We start from the raw sequence: 20140 nt of genomic DNA, 5'->3' as shown, positions 1-20140 counted from the left end.
AAGTAACACAGCTCAAAGGGGCAGGGGGGCGGAAGTCTAAGAGATCCTGGGATTGTCCTCCTAGCTTCGGATTTGTAAGAGAAGAAACTGGGGAAGAGGACAATAGCTCAGAAAAAAAGAAGGGGCGCAATCTCCATCTTCTTTTGTTTTTCTTCCCGTTTGTTTAGCTTTTGTTTTATGACCACCGGGAAGCGATACGTAGAGCATCCTTCATTTTACAGCTCTCAACTTAATGACTTCGCTTGCAGTTAAAATTGCTAACCAGACTTCCGAAACGGTTGAGAGAGGAGATGCAGTTAAAAAGAGTATCATTACCGCCAGCAGTTTGTCTTCAAGCTATACGAGCCAACCAGTCTTCCTTCGGCTCAGTTTTATTATTATTATTGTAATTATAATGACGTTTAATTAGTGTTGTTATTCAGTCTCCCAGGAAGACAGAAAAATCTCAAGTTACTGGCACATCAGATATGGACATCCAAAGGACTCAATCCGCGGGATGCGTCGGCTTAATTAACTATACGAGATTACGGCTGGGTATAAAAATGAAAATCAGGGGCCGCAAAAAAAGAGGGCGCAGCGGGCACATATATGATGAATGGGAAGGTTCACAAAAGACGGGATTTACGATCATTCCCTCTGGATTACCCTTCCTGCATTGAATAGCTTTAGATTATGGTGTGGACACCTGGTGAAAAGAGGTTATTTCCTTCTTTTAGTGCTCTAGATGCAAGAACTTCCATTTCTTAATCTAACCTCCCAACACACACTTTCCCAAAGGCCCTATTAATTTTTTTCTTCAAATTAAGTTTGTCGTTTCTGAATTTGGCCGAGAGAGGGCAGAGTATGGCCATATTGTATGTAAAGCGAGAAGAGCGATTTTGAATTTAAATGTTGAGTTGGTTCTGAGCAATTTATGTGCACACAATTGCATGGCTTAAGGTGAACATTCGAGCTGAACTAATTCTGAACAGTGGAAATGAAAATGAATAATTGCTTTTACGCAATCGAGAAAAGGCCCTCATGCCATTTTTATTAAATTGTAGCAAGTGTAAACTAGTAATCAGTCAAGTCAATTGCGACAATAACCCTTCTCTCTATAAAAGACGGATGCTTTATTACGAATTCATGTGAACCACGAGTAGTGTGATATTTCCGGGCTCCAATAACCGATTGGCTGTAACATCCATCTGCTGTGACGTGCAGCGAACACACGACCGTAAGGACCAATAACGGTGCTCATCTTCTCCACAATGTAATGGCGCCAGAGTTGTCCCGAGTTGAACGGTTAGAGGGGAAGATACGCGAAAGCTTTTGGCCAAAGGTTCCCTTCTTTATGGTTGCATTATATATTTTGTTTATAGTAATTGGAAAGTCAATACATTCGTGAAGATTGTGAGCGTGGGCAGGGTGATGATCACATTTAGGATAAAATTATTTTTTTCGTAAGTTCGTAGCGTCGAAAAGAGACGTTACACTACAAAAAAAAAAGCAAGGAAATGCTGTGCGCTACGAAAGTTCGTACGGTGATATGTGAGCGCGCGCACGTGTGTATGCATATCTATCTTCAATGTGCGTCAGACTCGTCTCGAATTGTAAATGCTTGATAAGTTCCGGTCTCGTTCTCGCTTCGAGTTCCTAAACATGCAGTGTAAATCACCGCACAAACATTCGTAGCATATAGTTCGTGTTGCGTAAAAGTTGTATTAACAAAACCTTTAACTTCCGAGATATCAACATATCAGTTTAGACTGACTGTCGTCTCTCATGGCCGATCGAGTTAATTTATGCTGCCTTGAGCGTCTACAATTTCACTAAGATCTGTGGTAGTTACCGAATTACTGGCAGCTGACATGAACGAGCAGAAATGACCAGCGCATAAGGGTACTACTTTCTTTCAACATTGCTTCTTATTACCCGCGAGAATGATTGTCAATGTGAGACTGAGAATGAGTCTACTGCTTATTATTGCTTCTTGAAAAGACTGACTGGACTGCGCACTTAGAAATGCATTAATATTCAGGAGCCACTGAGCCGATTTTTCCGTGGCAGAGTGGTTAGCATAGCGCGCTACAACCCTAGGGGTCCTGGGTTCGAATCACGGAGAAGGATGTTTTTGTGAGTGTCCCTTCGTAAATTTCATCATGTCAACACCGTCATTAGCCAAAAGTAGCAGAAAAGCAAAAATAACAAAAGTAGAATCAAATAAAAAACAAGCCACTGAAAATAACCCCACAGCTAATACATAAGTGAGAACAGTTATGCTTGATTGCCTGCCTATCCAATACATTATTGATCGTGCGTATGTACAGCATTATAGTTGAAGTGCCAGTTCGGTATCCTTGATACAACTCGAGAGCAAACTGACCGGACGCGTATCTGGATTCGAGCCAGTACCTGTTGTTCTGAAAAGCACTGTTGTCACTCTTACCTGCAGTGTTTAGACATCCATTCATCCACTGCAACGTTGTGCTCCCAAGGTCTCCATATTGTATAAAAATATACAATAACACAGCCTAGCAAAGATAACGCAACCGCATGTTCAGAAAGCTCTAAAGAAACTGAATTGGCTACATCTCACTTACTCCACGTAGACTTGGTAAGAGCTGTATACCCTGTCCCAGCTAACTGTGGAGCAAGGCCGCGCATAGCGTCACAGAAGTGAAGGAAATCGAGTGGCTAGAGCGAAGCAGTACACGTTGCTGAGAAGGCTGGTAACTGCAGTCGCTTTCCCCCACTCCACGCAATTCCGTTCCTCTCACGTGTTCATTGGTGGAGCCGTCTCGCGTCACTACTTGCGCAGAAACTTGTTTCCGTTTGCCTGCTCTACAGTTAGCTGGGACAGAGTATAAGTTCCCAAAAAGGACGCTATCGGTGGGAAATGTTTGAGGGGAGGATATACTGGGGCTCCACGCGAAAGTGACGGGTGGTTCCTAACTCCTGCAACAAAGGGAAGTGATTTTTCGGAACTTTCTTTGAAGTAAAGTGACGTTCGAATCAGGACTTCAGCTTTACATTAGCAACGGTGATTCCTTACGAAGGGTATCGAACATGGGACCACTGGTAGGAGCATCAACCAATAGGAACAGAGATAACATACATCAACGCCCTGGCTATCATTTACATGCAATGAAGACAGAATTAGCTCCATCCCAACCGCTCCACGCTAAGTGGCTTGTTTACTTGAAGTTTTTGTCCTCGCTTCTGAGGCAGCGATTAACACGGACTTTGCGTGCAAACATGTTGTTCGGCTTATCCAATGATACGCTGCAACGTCACGGCAAGGCTGCGTGTCCTGGGAACTGTTTGATGTGTTGCACGAAGCAAATTCCCTCCCCTTTCCCTTCACACACACACCCGGCGCCTTCTTTTCGGAGAAGTCGAGAGAATGTGGAATGGAAGCTCGGGTATCAGAACTGGATAATCTCGAAAACATTTCGTTCACTTTTATGGGAGGGAAAAGATTTCCAGAAATGGACTTACCGTTTGAAATGTGTCAAGATGCACTGAATTGTGTACTCACTGGTTAATGATGGGAAGGGGTGAATGGGAGATTCGTGCCCTAGTAACCCTAATGAAAATATCTCCCCTAAACCTTAGTAGACAATACAAATTCTCACGTGAAAAATAAATACTGCAAAACTTACTAACTAGCTACTTCTTCCGATTAATAGCTACAATGAGGTGAAACTATGTTACAAAATATGGGAGTCGAACCCGTGACCCTTCCAATGACGAAGCAACGGCGTCAACTATTTTAAATCTTTGTCATTTACGTCGCTTTTCTACCCTTGCGTGAATCGCAGCGATGAGAGAAAAGTCAATGATACATCAAAACCATGACCACGTTCGAACCTCTGGCTAACGGCGTCAGCGACATTTATTAATAAATTAACAAAGTCAAATGAAAGTCAAACTCAGCACTTCGCAGCGGGTTGTTCACTACACCACGTGAGCAGTTCGTCAATTGAAAGGATACACGACGACACAATTTGAATAAGCAAAAGCCTTAGCACATGAGACACCCAAATTTCTTTTTTCCACCCACAGACCCATGGAGCAGTGTTGCATCAAGCAGATGTCACAGTATCTCTTTTTTAAGAAACAAATGTCCTTTCCATACAATTTTTTCTTAATATCAGAAAATCTGAAATTGAGGTATCAAACCTACAAATTATTATTAATTGCATCAAGTTATATGAAACATCAATTTACTAAACTAAGCAGGGAAACATAAGAAAATGACATTAATGATATCGACTTGTATAGGCTACTTAGCGAAAAATTCACGAAAATTGTCATGACTACAGTTCATATGACCTGTGCTATTTGAGTATGAATATATTCATTATTCTCAACCCAATGATAATTCCAGACCTCTTTTAGGAGAATTATTTAAGCGACGAAAGAAAGGGGAAATTTCTTTCAAACTTCCCGATGGCGCAGTTGTAGCGTCGTCGGCTTGTTATCAAGGGGTTCCGGGTTCGATACCTGGTGGAGGCACAGAGTGGTTCGGATCCCACTTTAAACTGTAGGTCCAGTACCGATTAGGCTTACTGTGCATAAATTGAACTTAAAAAAACAACTCAACTCTTTCACACTTCAAAGTTTCACTTTACTAAGGGAAATTTCCCTACGTGTGGCAACATTGCCTATGGGCACATTCCATCCCATTTGACCAATAATCCACTTGGACAGCTGTGGATCCCCGACTTCGGCCTGGAGCACGAAGTCATTCGTCGGACGTAATCGGCAGACCCATCTGAAGATTGCCAAGAAGTCTTCCTGATGGCGTTGGTATGGCTTATGTAATTTTGCGTTAACTCGGATCAGCATGTCTCGTTAAAATAGTGGCTGAAGCTGTCGCTTTCTAATCAAAGGGATCTCGGTTCGATTACATGTGGGGGTAAAGCGTAGTTATTCGGATCTGTAGGACCAATCCCGATCAGACTACCAGAATATCAAGTGCGCTTGAAACAAACTTCGTTACAAGTAACAGCCAAACAAGGGATCTGGGTTCGAATCCCCTTGTTCTTTTTATCACAAAAAAGTTTATTCGGCTCTCCGTCACTAAGTCTCGTGGACGCTGTTCTGGCGGGAAGGCATTAGTTATACAGGGTGGAGCACGAAAAAGTAGCCCGGGTTAGTCAACATATGCTATCGACTCTGACTACTTTTTCGTGCGTCGCCCTGTAGTTCCGAACAAACTTTAGAAAAGAAATCTGACTTTTATTTTCGGACACACACCTCGTGAAGATTTTGAAGAAGGTAAGATCAGAGTTTCTTTAAGTTTGTCCGGAACTGTATGCCTCTTGCCATATAATGCGCACGCAAATACAACATAAAAAATACTGATTTTTGGAGTTTAAATACTGTATATTATCGTTGGAAATTTGATGATATAGTCGATGAAGATGACACGATTACATGAAATATGTTAAAGGGCTCCACACGAGAAAACTACGGTCAGGAACTTGAATCCGAAACCTTCGGTTGCGAGATTTTAAGTCGACCACTCACTCAACCTTCCATTTCTTTACCGAGACTAAGGGTGCAGTAAGATTACTTTCCCAACGTCTCCGGTTCGATGCCCGGTGGAGGCACATAGTGGTTCGGATCCCACTTCAAACTGTAGGTCCAGTCCCAATTAGCCTTACTTGCACAAAGTGGACTTCAAACACAAATTCAATCAATCAAAACCAACGCCTCCAGCTAAATGCCCCAGTCTGTCTAGCAAGCCTCGGTGGCAGAACGAGGAGTGAACAACGGGTGCTGCGTTGAGATGCCGTCGGCGTTTCGTTAGGTTCTTGGCGATTGGAGGCTTCTGGAGTTGCAACTCGCTCTCAGGCTGTAATTTGCGATTAAAATTATCCGATATGCCATCTGGTGAGATTTTCAGGAAGTACTGTATGTAGGACACTGAGCATGGGGAATGTGCGAAAGAGTAGTAACGTCTACTGTTAAGTTTCGGGCTCTAAAGCGTTTTATGGGTCAGAACAAGTTAAAAGTTTTAGTGTTTCCACCCCGTGGAATCAACAAAATGTAATTTGTGAATAAATCAGGGAAAACAGAATTGATTTACAGAAGAGTGGCGTGGGGAATAACACTGTAATTCGGCAAGGAAATTACGAAGAATTCACGAGTCTGCTCACTTTATTTTTTAAAGATGATTATATATTATCATGAAAGTAAAGTTTTAAATTGTACTTCATAAATAAAACATTATTTCTTCTTTCGAAAAGTCATGAAGCGTCTTACCCATTGCATCATTTTTCAGTGAAGGTAGCCTGGTCATGAAATTGTGAATCCCATTATTAATAATAAACCAGCCTGCCTCTCTCGAGGAAGAACTGCAACGACATGTTCGCAATTTTCTCTTGCCTCACCATTTCAAGTACAGGTCAAATGCTTTACTTCCAAATTATTTCCGAGAGCCCCAGTTCCAACATGACGTGCAGACGATCTGATGCAGCACTGTTCTAAAGATCCAGTGCGTAGTTCTGCGCTTTCTGTGTTATTTTGGACTACCATAATTAAATGTTTCGTTCTCAGCACAGCTTCCCCTTCGTTATAGTTCCTGGTATTCACATCGTTTTCGAAATAAAGGGTGTTTCGGAACTATTTTCGTTTTAACTATTAAAATAAATACTTAAATTTTTTGTATAAAGATAAATTTATTACCAAAAGAAAGCTTAAACATTCAATTTTTATTTGTGGAAAATAGTATTGGACAAATGGTGACCGTTCATGTTTTCACTTTCTATTATTCTTGAACTAAAGTTTTCGATTACTCGCCGAAGCATTGCACGAGGAATAGCATTGATGTCATCTGTAATTCTTTGCTTCAATTATCTCATAAGGTAATCCCATAAGAAAAAATCTGCTGGTTGTCAAATCGGGACTTCTCGGTGGCCAGTTAATGTCCCCTCTGCGACTGATGACCCTTTCTGGGAATAACTGATGAAGAGCATTCAGTGATTCATTGGTGACGTGACGCTGGAAAAATGTCTTTCTGTTGTAGCCATCATGGTTCTGAATTGCAGGAGTTAAAAAAGTCCTAATCATTTAGCAGTAGCGCTCAGAAGTTACAGACAGATTGGCGAGGATACTCACTAACAGACTGGCGCACACGATGACCTTGGACGTCCCGGCGGTTTACTCGTCATATTGCTTCCAGTGTTTTCAAACTTTCTCACCCAATATTTAATTAAATTTGCGCTTGGGACGTCTCTCATTCCTGCCAAGTAGTAATGATGCCGGTACAAACGACGCACAACATAAGCATCATTATTTTTATAAAACGCACGAACAAAAAAAGCATGTTGCTGCTCCGTAAAGCTCTCCATGGCAACTAAATATTAACAATGTTGCCAAGCGTTTGCGATCTATCTCATTTCTCCGTAATGTGCGAATTTCCCCCCGAGGGCGGATTCAAAAACGAAAATATTTCTGAGACACCTCTTTTAAAAAATATCGCGTTTCTTTCATAACAGCCATGACCACCCGCTACTATTACTTACTACTAACTGAACGTAAACAACGAATGTATCCTACATGCAACAGCCATATTGGAAGCGACACTAGCGCTCAGGTGGTAATTTTAATCAAGAATTACAATACAGGCAGAGATGTTACGAAAATAATCGCACTATACCTGGTTGCCCAGGAGTTACCCCGATCATCTCTAGCCTTCGGAGTTCGCGTTACCGGGGTAAATTCTCGCAGGCTCTCGTAAAAGCTGATAATAAAACATATAATGGTAAAACTACTTGACTCTCTACGAATCCAAATAGCAAAAGTAGCCCTTCCACACACACACCCAGCAGCCCAATCTAATAACTGGTACTCCGAGTTAATTGCCTGCTAATGAGAACAGTATCACGTGACGAGATTAGCCAGTCCGAGGCATCACGTAACCAAGCCAGCGGAATAGAAATTCCAGCTGGAGGGAATTTTCAGCAACAATCCAACTCTCTGCATTGTCGTGACTCGCAGCAGCTGCTGTTCTGACGAAGTGAAGGGGTGGGAGAAGGGTAGGGGAAGGGCATCCTCCCCACAGCTGGTCAGGCTGGCTCCCTTTGCACCTGCCGTCTCTCTCCTCTTATCTTCGGGTCAGCAGTGTGAGATACTGTAGTTTGGAATAAAAGAAATACAGTTCTTTGCTAATGTCATCGGCAGGGAATTTCCTTTCGGTGGAACAAGGGTGGGCAAAATATTCAGGTAAGCTCCATTATACTTGTCATGGGATTCAATTGATATTTCTTTCTCTTCCGTCTTCTTTCACAGTTTCTTTCTCTTACTTTATTTATCCATTCTTTCCTATTATTTCTATCCCTTTCCTTAGCTCTTCATCAGTCTCCCCCTTCTTTCCTTTCTCTTCAATCTTTGTGTTCTTTGTTTCTCTCTTTCTTTCATTTCCCCATTTCTCTCCTTCCTTCACTCTTTTTATTTCTATATTTTGTCTTCTTTCTCTAATTCTTAATTTTCTTAGTTCTATTTCTTTCTCTTTCCTCAATTCTCCATTTCCTTCACTATTTCTCTTTCTCTCCTTTTCTCAATTCTCCTTTTCCTTCGCTATTCAAGTTTCTTTGTTTCCCTTTTTCATTCCATTCCCCAATTTCCTTTTCTATTCACTCTTTGTTTCTGTTTTCTTCCCCTTACTTCCTTTCTATCCTACCACAGTCTTTGTCTCTCCCATTGTCTTCCTACGGCCTCCCGTTAACGTAGTGGTTAACGAAGTAACGCATAAAGCAGGGGACCCGGGTTCGATACCAGACGGAGAACCACTGTGCTGAGCACTAGTTACCGAGCGAAAAGTCTCCTAGCAGGACATGGCCACTTCGCCACGAAAACATTCTCTCTGCCTCTATTATTTGGAGATCAACAAGGGCGAGGGCGACGAACGAAATGTGACGTACCTGTGTCCTTGCTTAGTAGGCAAGTTAACCTGCAGTCCCTACCACGAACGACGAGATTCCGAAAGAAACTGAGAAACGGATCCACGTGTTTATCGAGCATCGTCCGCCCACGCAGTGAAACGATATGGCTGTAACAAGAAGTTTCTTGTAAAGCAATTATAAGATTGACACCCGGTCAGAAGACCACGGAGCAGTATCGAATATCACTACTTTTAACTTTACGTAACGTATCACTCGTACTCTCGCAGTGCAGTGTATCAAACTAAGAACTAATTCCACTATATTGAGGGATAGGGTGTCAGAAAGATTGATTGCAATTAAAATTGTGGGTGCGTCCGCACTTACGCTATTTGCACCCGTACCAAAATATAGGGTCCAGTCCCTTAACGTAGCGAAAGTTAACATCTGCCTCCGACAACTAACATTTCCCAGTTAAAAGCTGAGACAGTAAAGGGGCAGTCAGAACATAATATATGGGCAAACCACAGGACAATTTAATGGCCTACAACTGATTATACTGGCCGAGGCGCCTGAGCCTCGCTGTCCTACAAGACATGAGTTACTAGGATGCACTGCGCGGCATTTTGGCATCCCTTACACCTTAGGGGTGAGGAAGAGAAAAGAAGAAATAGGGAAATAAAGCTTTTGGATCGTGTAATCATGCTGTTTGATTCCCGCGGAACCAAACTATTAGCGCTCCGACCTTTGGTGAGAAAGGTCCTGGGTTCGATCCATGATAGGAGCTCCCAAAATTCTGGCGTTCAGCTAGCATTATGAGGACAATTGAGAGCTACTTGAAAAGGATAAGTAGAGGACTCCGGTCACGAAATAAAAAAAAAAAGAGTAGCGATGACCATGCGTCATCCAATGAAGAAGACGTTTGGCAGGCACTCGCCCTTAGAAAGCAGTTGCGTCATACATATAAGCCAGACACTATGTTGTCGCAAAGCCTTATTACATTGTGAAGCAAAAGATACGTCAACATAAAAGGTGGTAAACGAAATTAAGGATCGGTGATCAGTGTAAAGATAAAGAAACAGGAACTACACTTAGGCACAAGCAACACCAAGCGGTTGGCAACACTTGCCATCAATGCACCGTGTGTTATCATCTCAGAGAGCGCTCAGCTGAATGCCCAGATGCGGGATATTGACCTTACAGGCCGGCACCATACGTGCTTATTACGTCATTGGACCTCTCATATGGGCCGTGAGCGCAGCATCAACTCTCTAATGGGCAGTCGAGTCCACAGTAACACACTTCCTTCCTCAACGGTTTTGTCCCAGAAAGCTGCTGTGGCTACACTGGAGATACTAGATAACCTGTGATAAGAAGTGGCAGAGTTGCATTTACACTCCGCTAGATGGAACACTTGTTGATAGCAGCGGAAATGCACATTGCAAGGTATCTATCTATGCCTTCTACGTATCAACTCCTTTTCAGGAATGTGAATCAAATGCTATTTCAACAATGGATTCATTTTTTATGTGCATCGTGCATGCTACATCATCTCCATTGGTTTGTAATTATTTGTATCGTTCAAGGTTTCGTCTCGACTCTCGATTACATATTAATTGATTGAATGAGTTGGTGGTTTAAGTGATTGGTTGATTAAGTTGGTGGTTAAAGTCCACTTTATACACAATAATGCTAATTGGGACTGGACCTACAGTTTAAAGTGAGATCCGAACCACTATGTACCTCACCGAGTATCGAACCCGGGACCCCTTGATTACAAGATGACGCTACTACAAAATCCGATTTCAAATTATCCGTTTCTAATGCAACCCGGATATCCGAATAGAAGGAAAACCCAGATAATTCGCAAATCTGGATAAAAAATTATCTGATATCCGGATAAAACTTTATCCGGATTTAGCAACATATATTGCGTCACCGCAAGAACGTCTACAGCACATAGAGGTCATTGCGGTAAACATATTATCTCATGTTAGTTTCCGGTTTGACGCCTCGTTTTGACGCTACGACCCCTCGAAAAACAACACAGCACAGGCTCACTTCTAATGGACTGACTCTCTAACTGTAATGAACAAAACGTACGACATATATTTGTTGTGCCATCCGTACCTCAGTCAGTCTTTTTAATGCACTAAATTAACAATGGGTAATTTTTTGGGATATGTGGAATCGCAACGGTCAATTTTCTAGCGAGAGTTTGACGCTTTGATTAGGCAACACTGCATCGTGAACATTGCCATATATTTTGACTGATTAGCTTTATTTTACTTCATTTTTCTGCCACTGTTGGCTAATCGCGATGATGAGATGAAAATGATGAAACGGCACTGGCAAAGAACACCCTTGCCCGGGTCGGGACTCGAACACGGGAACTGCGAGATCGAAAGTCAACCACTTAACGCGGTGAGCCACCGAATCGGCACTTTTCCCATATAATGCACCAGCGCACCTCATTCCGTGGCGACTGGTACGGAAGCCAATGTTCATATCTTACAAGGGCAGGAAGAGTGCACCAATAAATATATTGTAAAAGTCTGTGCGGTAGCATTTTTATCATAAAACGGTTCGCTGAAAAGCAATACTAATAACGGTGTCCGATTCACAATGGACGCTTTCACGGGCTGAATCATGAGATCCGTGAGTTCAAGCACCGTTACGATCTCTACTTGTCAGTGGTCACTTGCCTCCAATAACAGCAAGCTTTTTCGCTTCCCATGCGGCGGAGAGAGAGAGAGAAAAAAAAACTGCGATGAATTCCATCAAAAATTGCGCGGTTCGACAGTTGTTAAGTGTCTTGCGTAGTGATCAGGGAGGAAAAGTTTTTCTTTTTTTACTTTCGCTGACCAAGGGAAAGCGAGAATATGCTGTTAATTGTTAATCGACAACATTACTTCACGCCCCAGTTGGGCGTGTGCTATCCCTTTCGCTGCAGAACGCATGCACTTGCAAGAAAAGTCGCAGTAACTGTGAAATTGATGTACAAAAAACAGCACAGCGCTCCGAATATCCCAGAGCCAGTGCTGTGACGAAACTGAGAGCGAGATAAATAAGGTTTCTTGAAGTCCACTTTGTTCACAGATAAGTTAATTGGGGTTTGGTCTACACGTTAAAGTAGGATCAGAATCACTATGTACCTCAATCGGGAATCTCCGTGGCAAAGTGCTTATTACAGCGCGCTACGACGACAGAGGTTCCGGGTTCGAATACCGGGGTGTCTCTCCATCACGTCATCACTCATCCTCACCTTCGCGAATAACCATAAGTGACAGAAGCCCGAAGTAAAATAAACCAAATGAATCAATGAAACGGGGATAGAACCCAGAACGACTTGATTAAAAGGTCACGGCGTATGCCACTACACAATCGGGAAGGCCTGGATGAATGATGATTAGGTGAGATTAATGCATGCGACAGGACTCGGCGAAGACGAGATCATGGGGTGTCATCCTTGCTTTCGTCTGCACAACATTGATCCGTGTTTCGTTCTCGGCTCTCCGATCTGTCCTGTGTGACAATTCTATTCTCCATCCACTGGAAAAATGAAGTTAATGTAAACAAGACCACGATAAATAATTCCTCTCACAAGTCTTAGGTCTGGTGCTACTTTGCCCACGAACATATCAGTCATAGCTGTACAGCTCATTAATATACGGCCCAACTCCCAACAAATATGATTTCTCACAAGCGCATTCGCGTCCTTCACAGCGTATTGAATCGTAACGAAAGTGTATTGTTGCAGTAATTATTTCCGATAAGTCATTGTCACAAAAAAGGGACATTTTGGCATCCCGATTTACGTTACATTAATTTACGGGTAAACAAAGCAAGTTGAACGAAACTATTGGCAAATTAATCCTAACAAGTAAGGTGCTGCGACAATGCAGCGAAGTTGAAATAACTCCCTCCACCATCTTAACCTTTTGTTTACGAGCTATCTATATATAGATACCTCGAGAAGGTCATAGTTTTTATCTCGCTATTTTTCGCTGGAATTGCGATTTTCTTCTTTTATATTATTGTTTACACATATACTGCACCGTAAAGACTCTTTCCCCTATAAAAGGGGGGGGGGGTGAATGCCGGGGAAATGGCGGCTTCCTTTGAAACTGAGTCAGTGGCGCATAGACATGTATTTTGGGGGTTCCAAGTTGTGTTCTATTGCTCGTATGATAATAATGCAATTATTTTCTTGTTCCAAATATGCCTGCGATCATTTCCATGTGGATTTTGACAATGTCCTGTACTTTGTTGTCCAGGGGCGGAGGGGGGAAGGGGCATTTTGCTTCAGAAATTTTGGAATTTTCCGGTTCCTCCCCTCCACCCGCATCTACATTAGTGTTGCCCACAGGACGAGACGGGACAGGCTTTTAAAAATTAGAGACGAGACGAGATTAACCATGCGTCATAAGACAAACGAATATTTTCGAACCGAGACAGCATTTCCACGAGACAAGACAGGCCAAAGTCTCGTCTCGTGGGCAACACTAATCTACATATACACTCAATGTGTATAAATTTTATATTAGTCCGATACATATAGTACTTAAAATTGGCCCGGTAGCAAGGAGCTTGGTAAACACAAGCAGTGCTTATCATCAGATCCATTAATATAGACAGAGAAGAACATATACTTGGTAAGAACTTCACATTATTTCAAAAACCCACGACCTCCGGATTCGGCGCAGTCACGACATGAACAATCCAAGCACGCACACACGAAAGGCAGGAACACGGCTCTAACCCCTCACAATCATTCCGTCAAACCAGAGATTGACAAACAAAGAAATCTCGCCACAAAATTACGAGCAAGACTCCCAGCAACTTAGCTTCAAGGCCACGTCACGACAGCATTTTTTTCTAAAGAAAAAGAAAAACATTACAAACTCTCCCCTCTTTTCCCTAGGCTAACAAACTTGTAAAAATATTATCCTTTTCGCGTGTAGCTACCATCTTTTCTTTTCGATGTTCTGCGTGCTTGTAATGTAAGTTGAATGACCGTGGATCGAGCATATCTCGAACAACACTTGCGTCCTCTGTCGCGTTGCTTCATGGGAAATTAAGAAAACATCAGGGGGAAAAATTGACATGGCAAGTCAGGTGTGCACGATACAGGAAATCTTAAATCTTTTTTAAGACGTTTCAAAAGCCTGTTTTACTAATTACTGAAATGCATTACTAGTCTGGGATACGTTTGTTTTACCTGCGGTTTGTGGCAGCTGTCGACTATGGCTACCCCACGATGGCAGCACCAGCGAATAATAATTATAAGTCAGGTTAATTAGTAATAAAACCATCACACGATGGTTTCAGTAAAGCCAAAAAAAAATAAATAATAATAATATATTTCCTGTAATTTAGCTTATTACTAACAGAAGATATCTTCAATAAAGAACTCGAAATTGAATAAAGTGGGTAACAATGAATAAATTGTATATGTGAAATACGTATATCAAATTGAAAGAAACATTCATCACCAACAAGGTGCTTCAAATCTGTACTCACAAAAGTTTAATGATTTTCTCAAGTATATGTGTGCACTTGGAGTCTTGTAGAATACTGGAAATGATTGTGAAAGTACATACAGCTGAAGCTTCAAGTAAGCTGCGCAGTTTAGTGTTTCGCTAAGTATCGGGGAGAGGGAGAGAGAGAGAGAGAGAGAGAGAGAAATATGTAGCAAATAATAGCCGGAACCCCTTCGCACCCTAGGCATGTGAAGTATAGATGGCAGCAGCAACAATCCGTATCCAAGACGACTGTAAACGAATGGCTACAAGCAAAAAAATACGCACATAGGAGTATACTCCAGAAAACACGCAATAAGTAATCGCCTAACAAACATAAAATAGAAATCGTAGCACTTTCAAAATGCGTATGTGCCATGATTACTTCGGAATAAAACAATCGGAACTTCGGCCCGATTCTTCACCCCCAATATTCAACACGACTCTGAGACAAGACAAAACGACAACGAAAGGAGCATATGAAGCATAAGATGACAACGAGACGAACACTTATCAACACGAGACGATAACGAGACGAGCATTTCCAGCACGAGACGAGCATATGAAACATAAGATGACAACGAGACGAGGATTTGCAGCACGAGACGGGGATTTGCCACAGGAGACGGCAACGAGACGAGCATTTGCAGCACGAGACGACATCGAAACAAGTATTTCCAAACAAAACTACAACGAGACTAGCATTTGCAACGCGAGAGGAAACTGAAACGGACACTTGCAACTAGAGGCTAGAACAAAATACAAATTTACATATTAACTTCAGCTAATTAGCACAAATCATGTCAATTCAGCTCAACTGGCACAGAGATGTAAATCCGACCGCCTTAACTTAGACCTCACAGAGGAAGGGTGAAAAAAGAAAACTTGCGAAGATTGTCCTTCGGCGCAGATCAAAGGCGGGGATGGCAAAAGGAGAGGGAAGACTGGCCTCGGAAAACGAGGGGAAATAGATAGGAAGAAGCAAGCCTTTCCGCGAAGCAGGAAAGAACTGGAGGGACCCATTGGAACGTGACGAGACTGGAAGCGGCAGGTGACACACGAGGAGGGAATGCAAACTGTCCCAGAGTGAAGATACTCTTGGTTGTGGCTGGGAGACCACAGCGTTCGTTCATGCTGGTACTTTCAGTGTGTACATAGTGGCGTGCCCACGAATTATGTTAATGGGGCCATGTCTAATAATTAAAAGACTGTGCATTATATACCCATCCATTCATATATAATTGACATTCTTATTTAGGAAGATTGTGTCGAAAAGGCATATATCTACCGAAAATAGATCGAAATGAGTGACTTTGGTGTATTGGTAAAATTTCCTTAAACGAATCTACTTCGCTCTGCGACTTACTCAGACATACCCGATAGAAACGTCATATTTTGTTCCTATAATAGCAAAGTCGCCGGCTTGGTGGCCGAGAGAGTTTCATCGAATATCCAAGTTAGAGTCCTGTCGTGGAAATGGGCGCTCTTTGTGACTGTCTCAACATCACATCTTCTCGAACGTCGCGACTAGCCAAAGGTGACAGATAAGCGATGCAAAATAAAAAAAGAAATAAATTAACCTATAAGTGGCAATTGTCAGCGTATGATGCGTGGTTGCACACACAGGAAAAAACTTGGTAGCCTTTACTTAATTTGTATATACATAGAATACTAAAAGAATTTGGTTCTAGTGAACATATCTCGTAATCATTTGTGTACACAGACATTTCACCAAAAAATGCCTTAATTGACCTTTATATGCTTCGAAAGTTTGTGACACTCTGTACATGCTCATTTTCAATGGGATCATCACAACCCAGAAGTGTCCGTGACTGTACTATATACTTCGAGACACGAGGGAGACTGTTCGGCCTCGTCTCAAGGTACTATCCGTACAGGAAATAAAAGGAATTTTGCATCCGTGTTACTTTGAGTCGCTCTTGTGGCGGTATCCTAATCGCGACGACGATAAATTACTGCTTGAAATTGATGAAGGATAGCTGACACACAGGCACGTAACCAGGGAGGGGGGTGGGCTCTGGAAGCTTAAACCCCTCCACCCCTGAACTCCCGACAAATGTTTTGTTGCAAGTAGTAGTGTATAGTTGTAACTGATTTTATTTCCTTAGCAGAATTAAACATCTTGTATAATAAGTTGTAATATACATCTTCAGGGCTTCTACCCCACTTTTTCGCCTTTAGATGGGTGCTGCTCATAAGGGATGAGTCCCTCCCCCCCCCCCCAATTAATTTTGACTACGGACCTGCAGATAGAACAACATCCTCATTCCGTCTGGAACTGGAAACCCGAACGGTGGCATGAGTCAACAAGTTCAACAACCGAGGCGGGGTGGCGAAAAAGGATGTTCAATTGTACAATTGTCTTATACAGGGTGTCCCAGTTAAAAGTAGCCCGGCTCCGATCAACAGTTACATGCCAAGGATCATGAAAAGAAATGAAGTGTGAGTACTGATGACCATCACTACCTACCATGGTTCACTTTACATTTTACTGGTGCAATATAGCCGTCATTTGCCTCAGACAAATGTATTTGAGCCGCGCTACTTTTAGCGGGGACACCCAGTATAAAACATGTGTAGGAAATATAATTAATGCATTATTACTATACGTTCATTTGTTGGAATAGCCTAAATTTGTATCTTTTGAGAATGTGTACAGATAATGCAATGCTTGATCACAAATGAACCCAGTAATGTATTCCAGGCACATCCTTTTATAAAGAATAATTCATCATGTGAATCTCATACAATTTCAAAACAAGCATAGGTTAAAAGTACACGATGTGAGAATTGTTAACTTTATTGTACAGTCAAGGACACTTCTGGGTTGTATTGACCCCATGGAAAGTATATGAGTTTGTTACAACCCATAAGTGCCCGTGGCTGTACACAAGCACCATGCCATTTTCAGAATGCATACCCTTCTTATAGAGACAATTGCACGCTATACACCTGCACTCAAGCGTCTTATCAACGACATGCAATATATTCATCAACTATCACCCCCTCATGTCCGTTCCCTTATTTCCAGGAACCCTCATGGTCGTTACGACATAATCTGCCACATGGCATTCGAACGTAACAAGCCTTATTATTCCAGTAATCGTTTATGCCATTAAAAAAGCACTACCGTCTTCTGAGACATCAGCTTAGACGCCTACGTCATACATATCCTACCCTTAATCCACTATATGCAAAAGTATGCGACTTCTGACCAAGAATCCGATTCCTATTATCACATTTTCGGCGTTATCTTGCCCATGGATATATCTCTCGTAGCTGTACAGCTACTAATATAAGGTACATGTCGTCCCACAACTTGAGTATGGCAGCTACGGTGAGAAGATACTTAGTTTTATCCAGGATGTCTGCAATTTCGTGAAAACAAAATTTCCCGACTTTTCCAGATCAAGAACCAGAATTTTCCGGACCAAAGCCATTACAGAAATTCAGGTATTTAGGAAAGTGCGTAAGAGAGTCTCCCAAAAAAAAAAATTGTAGCTAACACTGATTTAAACATCATACTTCAAATTTCACTTCACACCTAAAAGTGATAACAAGAAGGGAAAGTGAATAGAAATTGACTGTTGCAAAGGGGTATCAGGGGTGAGCTCATTAACATATTTTCTTAAATAAAAATCGTAAGAATTATAGCATAAGGTATTTCTATTAATCCTAATATGTACCAAACATAACCCAAAAATTGCAAAAGAAAGTGGGCAATTCCAGCAGTCACTTTCTGTAGTAGATTTCTATATGAAAACAGTTCAAAACATGACCTTTTACTAGAGTATTTAATACACAATTTCTACTGTAACTACCGATGATACCCAGTATATCAAATTGCAATACAGTTTGTCCACACCAAATTTTAAGTTTCTTGCTTGTCCTTTTCTCGGTTTGTTCAAAAATCTACTCTTAGTGTACTACTATAAAAACCGTGAAGCCCTGATTTTTCTAAGTTTTCCAGACTGAGACACACCCTGTTTATCGCGCGCACTATATTTATTTACATCCAATTCACTATTACAGTGGGCAGAGAATAATTGTAGCAATATAAGTAAAAGAAAAAAATCTAATTCGAGGACGCTTAATTATATCTATTCCTCAATCGAATTATTTAATGATCAATGACAGAAAATATTGCAAGATAACAACTCTACATTGTTAATTCGTGAGTCACGGGCGTCCGAAAACAATATTACAGATAATACAGAAATAAATATGATAATGTTTACATGGAAACATGAGAAGGAGACACTATTATGCAATAACGAGACGTAACCGAGAATTATCTGGACAGATTTCATGAAGCAACTTTTACAGCTAAGTACAGATGTCACTTTTACGCTGATCGTCTGGTTCTGTTGACTAAAGTTTACAATTAACGCTTCAATATACCCGACATCAGTACAAATCAAGAATTACGTTCCCATACAAAAGAACCACCCCTAACATGACCGTGCTTGTAAAATTTATATAAATACATATAAAAATATAGATTTGTAATAATTTACACTTCAGTCGCGAGTTCTCAATAAGTCTTGTCAGCTCTTTACAGTTTTTTACCTAATGTAAATGACGTTCATCTTTACGAAGATTATTCGTGTCGTGTTATTTACAGTGTGATATTTGCATAGATTTTCCTTTTCCCCAGCGTTATTTTCATTTAACCATATGTTTGCCATACAATCAAACTATCAAAACTAGACGCGATTAGCATATCCGTGCACAGTAGACTTGAATATTAATCGACATGAAGTCAGATTCTTAGCCCGAAAAAAAGTTATGTCCGTTTCAAGCCCATATTGCCACTTTATGCACAAAAGATAATTGGGACCAGACCGAAGAAACACTTGGAATACAGTCATACACTCATAATGCTTATCAACGACTAGACATTTTAAAATGAAGACACACAAAAAAAGAGACACCAATTAAAGCTGGTATATCTAGGAAGGCTTTGCAATATGAAACCAGGAACTCTTGAAACAGCTGACTTCTGTGAGCCATGTACTTGTGAGCGAGATAAGAGTATCTGTGGCATGTAATTTCTTTGCATAATTCGCCCACAAATCAAACAGTGTATTGCGGTCAGCTCTGCCGAACAAACACCGTTCTGGCATCTCTCGCAAGCAAACTTGTATGATAACGCGTTAATTACTGTACGTCCACAATGCAATGTAAAGCAAATAAAACTGTTAGGTCTTTTCAGTGACAATACGGATCTTCTTGCCAATTTTAATGCCTGCTCTCTTCCACAATTTTCATGTAATTGTCTTATATATCTACTGCTACGGAATAACTCTTAAAAAAGAAAAGACATTGTCAAAAACTTCACAGCAACTAAACTGAGATAATCAAGACATGTGAAGTTTTTCATCGTGCTGTTCTGCTTACAATATCTCGGTGGAAATCAAGGAGTCTTGAGATCGAATCTCATGCAGTTTGTTCCCTCATCAATATACATGTTCATTCCCACTGTCCCGATTAACTTCAGAGCGTGTAAAAGCGGCGACAAGTACATTAGCATTATAATTCGTTGTGTTTGTATATTTCATTATTATATTATATTTGAATCCTGTAACGAGGAAGCACTGCTTAATAAATAATTCTGATTTCAAAATGAAGCAACAATACATCATACGACAGGCGCCGTTTGCTGTGGAATCTAATCAATCGCTCGGAATTTCCATTAAACCTATTTTCGACGACGATTATTAT

At 41.3% G+C, this 20140-nt stretch overlaps 1 protein-coding gene across 3 annotated transcripts in view; it reads right to left on the bottom strand.

The window, feature by feature from the left end:
- The window catches only part of Sema2a (Semaphorin 2a), a 1542453-nt gene that overhangs the window by 491864 nt on the left and 1030449 nt on the right, over positions 1–20140 (bottom strand). The window lies entirely within an intron of this gene.

The sequence above is a fragment of the Lepisma saccharinum genome, chromosome 3 (assembly GCF_977018435.1).
Source record: "Lepisma saccharinum chromosome 3, izLepSacc3.1, whole genome shotgun sequence".
Classification (NCBI taxonomy): domain Eukaryota; kingdom Metazoa; phylum Arthropoda; class Insecta; order Zygentoma; family Lepismatidae; genus Lepisma; species Lepisma saccharinum.
This window is presented reverse-complemented; position numbering and strand designations above follow the sequence as displayed.